The 11,029-nt window shown below is 47.9% G+C and overlaps 1 long non-coding RNA gene across 1 annotated transcript; it reads right to left on the bottom strand.

Annotated features, from left to right (window-relative positions):
• Positions 1 to 3,253: 3,253 nt before the first annotated feature.
• LOC117190010 lies at positions 3,254 to 3,771 on the bottom strand. The gene is made up of 3 exons (XR_004473628.1): positions 3,616 to 3,771; positions 3,359 to 3,535; positions 3,254 to 3,292 (listed from the first exon to the last, which is right to left on the bottom strand). It is a non-coding gene; the product is annotated as an uncharacterized LOC117190010 (long non-coding RNA).
• Between the last annotated feature and the right edge of the window lie 7,258 nt (positions 3,772 to 11,029).

The raw sequence follows: 11,029 nt of genomic DNA, 5'->3' as shown, positions 1-11,029 counted from the left end.
ATGATGGATGACAGGAACAAATCACAAGCAAAGTGAGCTCATGCACCGTTTATCGGCCATCGCTTAGAGCGATGACTAGAGTAGATGACAGGCCACACAAAGGTGGTGTTCGTAATTGTAGGATATCCGTAGGGAGACTGTCAAGTGGAGCGCAGAAACTGGAGCGGTTGCTGGTCCCGGCTAGTCACGTGTCCCCCTCTTAATAAATCTTGTAAGAAGACGAAGAACTGTTAGGAATTTTTGTTGTTAGGTTTTGTGTTGTGTTGAATGTGTTTGAAGTTTGAGTGTCTTAGGTGTCGATCGAATATACATGTACATATGTTATTATTTATTTATTTATTCAAATGTTTAATTGCATATATCTCGTTAACGGCGCTAGTTGGCGCAATATTTATATCGGTATATATATATTTATTTATCGGAGTATTTATTGGTCCGAAGCGTGGTGTTATTTATTCTAACTAGTTATTTCTTTGGGTATTTATTTCTTTATTTATATATATTATCTTAGTTTAGGAGTTTCCCTTTTTTTTTTTGTAATATTGGTGTTGCTCGGGGCAGATGCCACAAGAAGGGGGTAGTCGACAGTATCATACGCGATCACGCGTAAACAAAACGGTGGACCAGATAGGAGAAGTGTCAGGGGCGATGTTTGATCAAGATCGGGAGGAACTTGGAGCTGTGGGTGGGTTGCCAAGAACACCGGTCCAGGCCAGGTCAGAAGAATGGCCAATGTCCGATCCTACACCCACGATTGCTTCCGAACTGGCATCAGCAGTCAACGTATCGTTGGCCCAGGCTCATGCGACACACAGGGCAGCGAACACTGACTCGATTAGTCGGGTGTTGCAGGAGGAGTGGCGTAAGGGGTTTATCGAGATGATGCACCAACTCAACGAGGTACTCCAGCCGGTTAGACAGCTGCAGCAGCAGAAGGAACCGCAGCGGGAGGAGGTTCACCACGAGCGGAGGTATCGAGGAGCAATCCCGAAAAGGAAGCCGTCTAGCACGACTGATGCGCCGATTCCGCCACCAAAACCATTTTTGGCTCGCTCGGGGCGAGGTGGTATTGGTCCGGAACCGTCTTCTGGAGTAGGACCGACCGCATCCAGTGAGCAGCATCAACGGGGTGGGCATCAAGCGCGAAATTGGCAAAACCCGATAGCACTCAGACACTCGGGTCAGGGTCGTGGCGAGGGTAGGAGAGCTGGTGGGATTCCTCGAGAAGATCCGCATCCAAATCCCCCGGGTTATAGACCTTGGCCACGGTGGGGCCGAGTCGAAAAATGGGACATGACGTTCGACGGAGACAGCAACAAAATGACAGTCGAGGATTTTGTGTTCCGAATTGAATTCCTACAAGCCCAATGCCGCAGTCCGTGGGATGAAGTTCTAAAGGGATTTCATCACCTGGTTACAGGAAACGCGCGGGAATGGTACTGGCAGTACATCCGTGATCATGGCGGTGGTGTTTGGCAGGAACTAAGGGGCGACTTAATTGCTCGTTTCCGAGGCACGGCGGCCGAGTTGGACCGCAAGAGAGAACTGCGAGAAAGAATGCAGCGGTCAAACGAGAGTGTGGAAGACTTTTTCCATGTCATGAGAAAGCTCGCGTCGAGTTTAGAGATGCCACCACCTGAAAAGGAGATGGTAAAAATCGTCAAAAAGGCACTCACAGATGAGATAGCGAGTTTCGTCTACGGCTTACGGGTTTATTCCTTAGACCAACTGCGGGATGAGTGCGTGGAAATAGAGGCACATCTGAAGAGGAAGGCTCGATCTTCGTGCCGAGGAGCACCCAAAGCCACAAACTATGGTCGCGGGCCGAATGCGAACGTCAGCGAGGTCGCGCAGGATCGGTCGATTGGCGATGAACAGGCAGAGGTCATTGAGGAAGCGCAAGTGACACAGCGTGTTCCACAGAAGTTGATTTGCTGGAACTGCGGGCAGACCGATCATGGCTTTAGGGACTGTATGGCATCGGAGAGGCGAATTTTCTGCTAAGAAAATAAAAATGAATTAGATAGACGTAATTTGCATGCTAGGTTAAGGAACTTATCATATGAAGAGCGCTTAAGAAATTATTTAGAAACCAGAAATATAATATTTTCTGAACTACGAGTGGATGGTATGCGAGCACTGTCGGTGCGGGTGAGAAAGGCGAGATCCCGGTTTAAGCAAAGGCGAGCTATGAGGAGGCAGGTGATTGCTTCAGTAAAGCGTTGTTGCAAGAAAGACCCGAGAGTTTTCGCAGAAATCTCTATAATGGGCGAGTCCGTGCGAGGCCTGTTGGATTCAGGCGCTACACACAGCATGCTAGGGTGTAATGGTCAGGAATTCCTGGAGAAGCTGTCGATATTCTTCTATAGTGAAGGTAGCGAATGGGGAAGATCGCGCAATCGTTGGCCGAATAGAATTACCGGTGAAATACAAGGGAGAGGTAAAAAGATTAACGTTTTTCGTATGCCCTTTCTTGGAACAGGAAATTTACTTGGGGGTAGACTTTTGGCGGGTACTCTCATTGGCTCCTGAGGTGATGGGAGAAGGTCCAGTAGGGGCATCTCACAGATTAGTGGAAGAAGTGCTGGCTCACTATGTGGAAGGCCCGGAGAAGGAGATAGTGCAGGAAGAATGGGAGTTGTCAGAAGAGCAAAAGGCAGCCTTGGATCAGGTGAAGGCAGAGTTTCTGACTTTCGAAGACGTAGGCCTGGGGAGGACGTCGAGAGAGACTCACAAAAATCAGTTGGTGGAGAAGGCCGAGCCTGTGAAGGATCGACATTACCCGCTGTCGCCAGCGATGCAGGAAGTGGTATGTGGTGAGGTGGACAAAATGTTGGCTTTGGGAGTCATCGAGTACAGTGAAAGTCCGTGGAGCAACCGTACCACCGTAGTGCGAAGGCCGGGCAAAAATCATTTCTGTCTCGATGCCCGAAAGCTCAACAAAGTAACCATCAAGGACGCTTACCCTCTTCCTAGCATCGAGGGGATTTTGTCGCGTCTCGATCAGACTATATATATCTCCAGCGTCGACTTAAAATTAGCTTTTTGGCAAATCGAGCTGGACGAGCAGAGTCGACCATATACGGCGTTCACGGTGCCGGAACGGCCTCTGTACCAGTTCCGTATGATGCCCTTTGGCCTCTGCAACGCCGCACAACGCCTATGTAGACTGGTCGATAAGGTGATTCCGGTTGAGATGCGTTCAAACGTCTATGCGTATCTCGACGACTTGCTGATTATAGCTGAGGACTTCCAAACGCACGTGAAGATTCTGCGACAGGTTGCCGAGCGTCTACGAGAAGCAAATTTAACGATAGGGCTGAGCAAATCTCGTTTTTGCTATAAAAACATTAATTACCTGGGATTTATAGTGGGAGGAAGAGCGCTGAAGATGGATCCGGATCGTGTGTCGGCCATTTTGCGCATTCCCGAGCCGCAATCTGTTCGAGAATTGCGTAGTTTCCTGGGAACTGCGGGCTGGTACCGGCGCTTTATGAAAAACTATGCTGAGATGGGCGGGCCGCTCACAGACGCCCTGAAAAAGTCGGGAAATGGAAAGTTTAAATTGACGGAGGAGGCAAAACGAGCCATGGGGGAGCTAAAAGCTGCACTCACCTCGGCACCAGTCCTGGTACACGCGGATTTTAAGCGGCACTTTTACATACAGTGCGACGCCTCACAGTATGGGGTAGGAGCCGTACTCTTCCAACGGGATGACGAGCAGAACGAGAGGCCTATAGCGTTTTTCTCTGACAAACTGAATTGCCACCAAAAAAAACTACTCGGTGACGGAGAAGGAGTGTCTGGCAGCCCTCATGGCGATCCTTAAGTACCGTCCGTACGTAGAGCTTATGCCGTTCACAGAGAACCAAGACCGCTTACCTGATCTCCAGATTGTTGACGGCATGATATTCAAGCGCATGCGCTTTGATCGATTGGATGATCAACTGGAGGGCGCCGTCTGGAAATTGTGGGTTCCGAGTTCGCTGACGGCCGCGTTGATAGACAAAGCACATTCGGAAGAGAAGACAGCGCACGGAGGAATCGCGAAAACCTTGCACTTATTGCGTAGGCAGTTTTACTGGCCGAACATGGCGATAGAGGTGCGGGATTATATCCGACGGTGCACCGTGGGCAAGAAGTCGAAAGCGCCGAATTATCGGATGCAGGTCGGGATGGGGCAAGAAGTGGTCACTGAGCGCCCGTTCCAAAAACTTTATATTGATTTTTTGGGCAAATATCCGCGGTCAAAGAACGGTCAGGCGTGGATATTTATTGTAGTTGCCCAGTTCTCTAAGTTCACATTCCTAAAGACCATGACCAAGGCCACAGCAAAGGAAGTTGTAAGATTCCTCGTTCACGAGGTGTTTTACAAGTTTGGAGTGCCGGAGATGATTCACTCGGACAATGGGGCTCAGTTCGTCTCGAAAACTTTTAAGGAGATGACCGATGCATTCGGAGTCACTCATATGAGGACGCCAGTGTATTCTCCGCAGAGTAACGCAGCCGAACGCGTGAATCGCACAGTACTCAGCGCGATTCGGGCGCATCTGGAAGACGATCACCGGGACTGGGATGTGCATCTGCCGGAGATAGAACTGGCTATGAGGAACTCGGTTCACGAGGCGACAGGCGTAACACCATTCTTTGCAGTTTTACGCGAGGCCGGGACAAGAGGTATTCCGCCGAAATTTTGTCCTTAGTGACTTCGGAAAAGGCTTTAATGCCAAGTTCGCGCGCAAATTCATCCGATGCCGGGTAGTGAAGCCAGTAGGAGAGAACGCGTATGCTCTGGAGGACCTTAACGGCCGTCCCATAGGAGTGTACCACGCCAAAGACCTGAGAATGTAGTGAGGTGTGGGTGTGGCCTACGTTGGGCGCGGCAGAAGAATGCAGGGCACGCCGGCGTGTTCCGGAATCCGGTGGTCATGCCCACGCGTATGTTGTCCCTCCTGGGACTGACGACATACTCGTGGTGGTGTTCCAGTCCCACCTGAACGATAGGTGGCCAGGGCTGAGGGCGACGCGCCATCTAGCGGAAGTCCAGGGAGGCTCGATGGTGTTAGGGGACATCGGGGGGAGCTGGAGCCGTACTGGGGATATAAGAAAGAGAATAGGATTAGTTATATGTATTAGTAAGGGGAAAAAGGGATAAATAGGAGTGAAAATATTAGAAAGAGAGGATTGGATTATGGAAATCGTGGAGCGTGGACGGAGTAACGTCGAAATTTGAAATTTTGTGCTTAAAACAGAAAGTTTGAAGTGAGTACAGGAAAAAGCGGGCGAGAAAATAGGTTGTAATGCAGAAAATTTTACTCACAGCCGGCAAGGAATATAGCCACCAGAACCGGGCCGGAAGGTTTCCTGGAGAGGAACACTGGAGTTCGAGAAAGTCGACTGCAGAGAAGAAGACTGTCCAACGCGAACCTGAGTGAGTTCGTTCCAGTTGCGCGTGTGTGAGCCAAGTAGCGTGGGACGTGTGAAGGGGGAGGGTGAAAGAGGACGATTTAGCTGCCAGGGCGATTCTAGCCACACCGCACGATCGTTGCATCGCCTTCCAGTGCGTGCCACACGTTTGGTCTCATTCACAACGTAAAAACCCCGAAACCCTATTCACACACACACACGCGCACACGTATACACGGACCTATATAAATTTATCGCCCGCGTCGTTTGAACTTAAAGGAAAAAAAAACATAATCCGCACTCCAAACACCGTTCCACATTAAATGTTATTTTGTTGCGTGTGTTGTCCTTTATTCAGTATTTTGTATTAGCTTAAACCGTTTAACGTAAAATCTTAGCAATTGAAAAAAATATGTAAAAACACCAACACCTTTCACGAACCTAAATCTGCGATCAGCTGTTCGGTTCCAGAAGATTAACCCTTAGTGGGTGACGCGGGGATCCCATCAGTCCACCGTATTTGGTCGAGCGATTTGTGGAAAAATATTGTTTATTGTTTATGTCCCGGGGACCCTTAACAAGAGCTCTTGGTAGGTTAAGTCTCCGTAGGGGCCCGAGTTAAATTAACTCCCGTAAAACTGGATCCACTCATCTACACATATTCCATTACGTATGGGTGAGGGTATCCCTGTTGATTGAACGAAATTTCAGCAGTTATTTCCTTGTTTTCCTTTGTGTCGAACGTTTTGGTGTTTCTTTTTGGTTAGTGATAATTTTGAGTATAGCTATTTATTAATGAGAAAGATGAAATTGTCAATTTATAATTATTAAAGCTTGGATATATACTGAAGCATGATGCAGTAAATTTAAAATAGAGGGAGGGCGCGTGGCGCCATGGATTAGGCCAGCCGTTACCGTTCTAGCAGAGGGTGGCCAAAATGAACGTTGTGTTTGGTCACAGGTAGGGCGGGCGCGCGAAGTGATAACACCCAAGCTTCACCCACTTGATAGCCGTCTGTTTATGAGTTTCTTTGTCTTTAGGTTGTTGTTAGTTTTGATGTCCCGAGAAGTAGTATGTCTCCTTTTTTGTCTACATTTGGCGGGCAAGGGGAACTACCCAGCCCTGGGGTCGACAGCTAGCCGGCATTGCCCTCTGGGAAACAAGCCAAGTGTAACAAATGGCGCCCAATTTATTTTCGAATTCGCATGCATCTGGACTGACGCAGGTTCGGGTGGTATTACAACAAATGTCACTCGGGCTGGTAAAGGCAGATGCGGGAAATGAAAAAAAAATAATAAATTTTGTGGAGAAGACCACAGCTCGCGAAGTGCAGTTTAGCTGTCCCGGCAGAAGTCGATGCTGCAGGCTTAAGGTGAGCGTAAAGCTGGTCCTTAGTGGCGCGGGGTGATTGATGCTAGGGATGGATAGACGGAGGCAGTTAACGGAAATATAAAATATGTGATAGGGACTTACGAATTGCAGTTGAACATTTTGTCGCTATTCGATGTCGCAAGTGAACGTAAGTCACTGCCGTTCAACAAAAAAATGGACAGGGAGTTTGCGACGGATGATATCGAATTAATCTGTGATGGAATGTGATATTGGAATAAGTTAGAGTAAGTCATGTAGGTAAATGTTCATTGTAGTTTCGCACCTTCTTGTTTAAAACAAAGCCGCTTTCGTGTTTTTGAACCTGTTGTCTGTCTGCCGAGAGGTGGTGAGGAGTAGATGGCCCGGGAGTCGTAAAGACAAACCGCGATGCATCTGTTGTCATTGCAGATCGGTATGATGGATCACAGGAACAAATCACAAGCAAAGTGAGCTCATGCACCGTGAGGCTTCTCGTTTATCGGCCATCGCTTAGAGCGATGACTAGAGTAGATGACAGGCCACACAAAGGTGGTGTTCGTAATTGTAGGATATCCGTAGGGCGACTGTCAAGTGGTGCGCAGAAACTGGAGCGGTTACTGGTCCCGGCTAGTCACGTGTCCCCCTCTTAATGAATCTTGTAAGAAGAAGAAGAACTGTTAGGAATTTTTGTTGTTAGGTTTTGTGTTGTGTTGAATGTGTTTGAAGTTTGAGTGTCTTAGGTGTCGATCGAATATACATGTATGTTATTATTTATTTATTTATTCAAATATTTAATTGCATATATCTCGTTAACGGCGCTAGTTGGCGCAATATTTATATCGGTATTTATTTATTTATTTATCGGAGTATTTATTGGTCCGAAGCGTGGTGTTATTTATTCTTACTAGTTATTTCTTTGGGTATTTATTTCTTTATTTATATATATTATCTTAGTTTAGGAGTTTCCCTTTTTTATACCCGATACTCAAAATGAGTATTGGGGTATATTAGATTTGTGGTAAAAGTGGATGTGTGTAACGTCCAGAAGGAATCGTTTCCGACCCCATAAAGTATATATATTATTGATCAGCATCAATAGCCGAGTCGATTGAGCCCTGTCTGTCTGTCCGTCTGTCCGTCCGTCCGTCCGTCCGTCCGTCCGTCCGTCCGTCCGTCCGTCCGTCCGTCCGTCCGTCCCCTTCAGCGCCTAGTGCTCAAAGACTATAAGAGCTAGAGCAACGATGTTTTGGATCCAGACGTCTGTGATATGTCACTGCTACAAAAATATTTCAAAACTTCGTCCCGCCCACTTCCGCCCACACAAAGGACGAAAATCTGTGGCATCCACATTTTTAAAGATACGATAAAACCAAAAACGCAGAATTGGTGAGGATGACCATATCTTCTACAGTGCAAGATCTGAACCAGATCGTATAATGATTATAGCCAGAATCAAGAAAACAATTTCATTCTTTCTCGCTCTGTTTCTCTCTAACACACAGGTTTCATGGTCGGTTTTGTCAATTGCAAAATATGAGTTCAAGGATCTCAGAACCTATAAGAGCCAGAGCAACCAAATTTGGTATCCACACTCCTGTGATATCGGACCTTGACCGTTTCGTGTCCAAATTTCGCCACACCCCCTTCCGCCCCCGCAAAGGTCGAAAATCTGGGGCATCCACAAATCTCAGAGACTATTAAGGCTAGAGTAACCAAATTTGGTATCCGCCCTTCTGTTAGATCTCACTATAAAACGTATATCTCAGAATTTCGCCCCACCCCTTTCCGCCCCCACAAAAGACGAAAATCTGTTGCATCCACAATATTGCACATTCGAGAAAACTAAAAACGCAGAATCATAGATAATGACCATATCTATCAGATTGCTGAATCTGGATCAGATCGGATCATTTTTGTAGCCAAAAGCAAGAAATCAATTTTCAGTGGCTACGCAGCGCCCGACGTCACGCTCAGACTGATTTTCTGTCTCTCTCGCACGCACTCTTTGTCGTGTGGTTCAATATTAGCGGCGTCTGCCGCAGGAGAGCCATACTGACTTAGTATCGGGTATAACTGTAGAGTTGCGGTGTCCGCAGCAACTCACAACGTTCCACCTCGTTATACCCGATACTCAAAATGAGTATTGGGGTATATTAGATTTGTGGTAAAAGTGGATGTGTGTAACGTCCAGAAGGAATCGTTTCCGACCCCATAAAGTATATATATTCTTGATCAGCATCAATAGCCGAGTCGATTGAGCCCTGTCTGTCTGTCCGTCTGTCCGTCCGTCCGTCCGTCCGTCCGTCCGTCCGTCCGTCCGTCCGTCCGTCCGTCCCCTTCAGCGCCTAGTGCTCAAAGACTATAAGAGCTAGAGCAACGATGTTTTGGATCCAGACATCTGTGATATGTCACTGCTACAAAAATATTTCAAAACTTTGCCCCGCCCACTTCCGCCCCCACAAAGGACGAAAATCTGTGGCATCCACATTTATAAAGATACGATAAAACCAAAAACGCAGAATCGTAGAGGATGACTATATGTTCTAGAGTGTAAAATCTCAACCAGATCGTATAATTATTATAGCCAGAATCAAGAAAACAATTTCATTCTTTGTCGCTCTGTCTCTCTCTAACACACAGGTTTCATGGTCGGTTTTGCCAATTGCAAAATATGAGTTCAAGGATCTCAGAACCTATAAGAGCCAGAGCAACCAAATTTGGTATCCACACTCCTGTGATATCGGACCTTGACCGTTTCGTGTCCAAATTTCGCCACACCCCCTTCCGCCCCCGCAAAGGACGAAAATCTGGGGCATCCACAAATCTCAGAGACTATTAAGGCTAGAGTAACCAAATTTTGGTATCCGCACTTCTGTTAGATCTCACTATAAAACGTATATCTCAGAATTTCGCCCCACCCCCTTCCGCCCCCACAAAAAACGAAAATCTGTTGCATCCACAATATTGCACATTCGAGAAAACTAAAAATGCAGAATCATAGATAATGACTATATCTATCAGATTGCTGAATCTGGATCATATCGGATCATTTTTGTAGCCAAAAGCAAGAAATCAATTTGCAGTGGCCACGCAGCGCCCGACGTCACGCTCAGACTGATTTTCTGTCTCTCTCGCACGCACTCTTTGTCGTGTGGTTCAATATTAGCGGCGTCTGCCGCAGGAGAGCCATACTGACTTAGTATCGGGTATAACTGTAGAGTTGCGGTGTACGCAGCAACTCACAACGTTCCCCCTCGTTTTTTTTGTAATATTGGTGTTGCTCGGTGCAGATGCCACAAGAAGGGGGTAGTCGACAGTATCATACGCGATCACGCGTAAACAAAACGGTGGACCAGATAGGAGAAGTGTCAGGGGCGATGTTTGATCAAGATCGGGAGGAACTTGGAGCTGTGGGTGGGTTGCCAAGAACACGGGTCCAGGCCAGGTCAGAAGAATGGCCAATGTCCGATCCTACACCCGCGATTGCTTCCGAACTGGCATCAGCAGTCAACGTATCGTTGGCCCAGGCTCATGCGACACACAGGGCAGCGAACACTGACTCGATTAGTCGGGTGTTGCAGGAGGAGTTGCGTAAGGGGTTTATCGAGATGATGCACCAACTCAACGAGGTACTCCAGCCGGTTAGATAGCTGCAGCAGCAGAAGGAACCGCAGCGGGAGGAGGTTCACCACGAGCAGGAGTATCGAGGACTGATGCGCCGATTCCGCCACCAAAACCATTTTTGGCTCGCTCGGGGCGAGATGGTATTGGTCCGGAACCGTCTTCAGGAGTAGGACCGACCGCATCCAGTGAGCAGCATCAACGGGGTGGGCATCAAGCGCGAAATTGGCAAAACCCGATAGCACTCAGACACTCGGGTCAGGGTCGTGGCGAGGGTAGGAGAGCTGGTGGGATTCCTCGAGAAGATCCGCATCCAAATCCCCCGGGTTATAGACCTTGGCCACGGTGGGGCCGAGTCGAAAAATGGGACATGACGTTCGACGGAGACAGCAACAAAATGACAGTCGAGGATTTTGTGTTCCGAATTGAATTCCTACAAGCCCAATGCCGCAGTCCGTGGGATGAAGTTCTAAAGGGATTTCATCACCTGGTTACAGGAAACGCGCGGGAATGGTACTGGCAGTACATCCGTGATCATGGCGGTGGTGTTTGGCAGGAACTAAGGGGCGACTTAATTGCTCGTTTCCGAGGCACGGCGTCCGAGTTCGACCGCAAGAGAGAACTGCGAGAAAGAATGCAGCGGTCAAACGA

This window comes from Drosophila miranda (assembly GCF_003369915.1).
Source record: "Drosophila miranda strain MSH22 chromosome Y unlocalized genomic scaffold, D.miranda_PacBio2.1 Contig_Y1_pilon, whole genome shotgun sequence".
NCBI classification, from domain to species: domain Eukaryota; kingdom Metazoa; phylum Arthropoda; class Insecta; order Diptera; family Drosophilidae; genus Drosophila; species Drosophila miranda.
The sequence above is the reverse complement of the archived record's forward strand: the minus strand, read 5'-3'. Positions and strand labels throughout refer to the sequence as shown.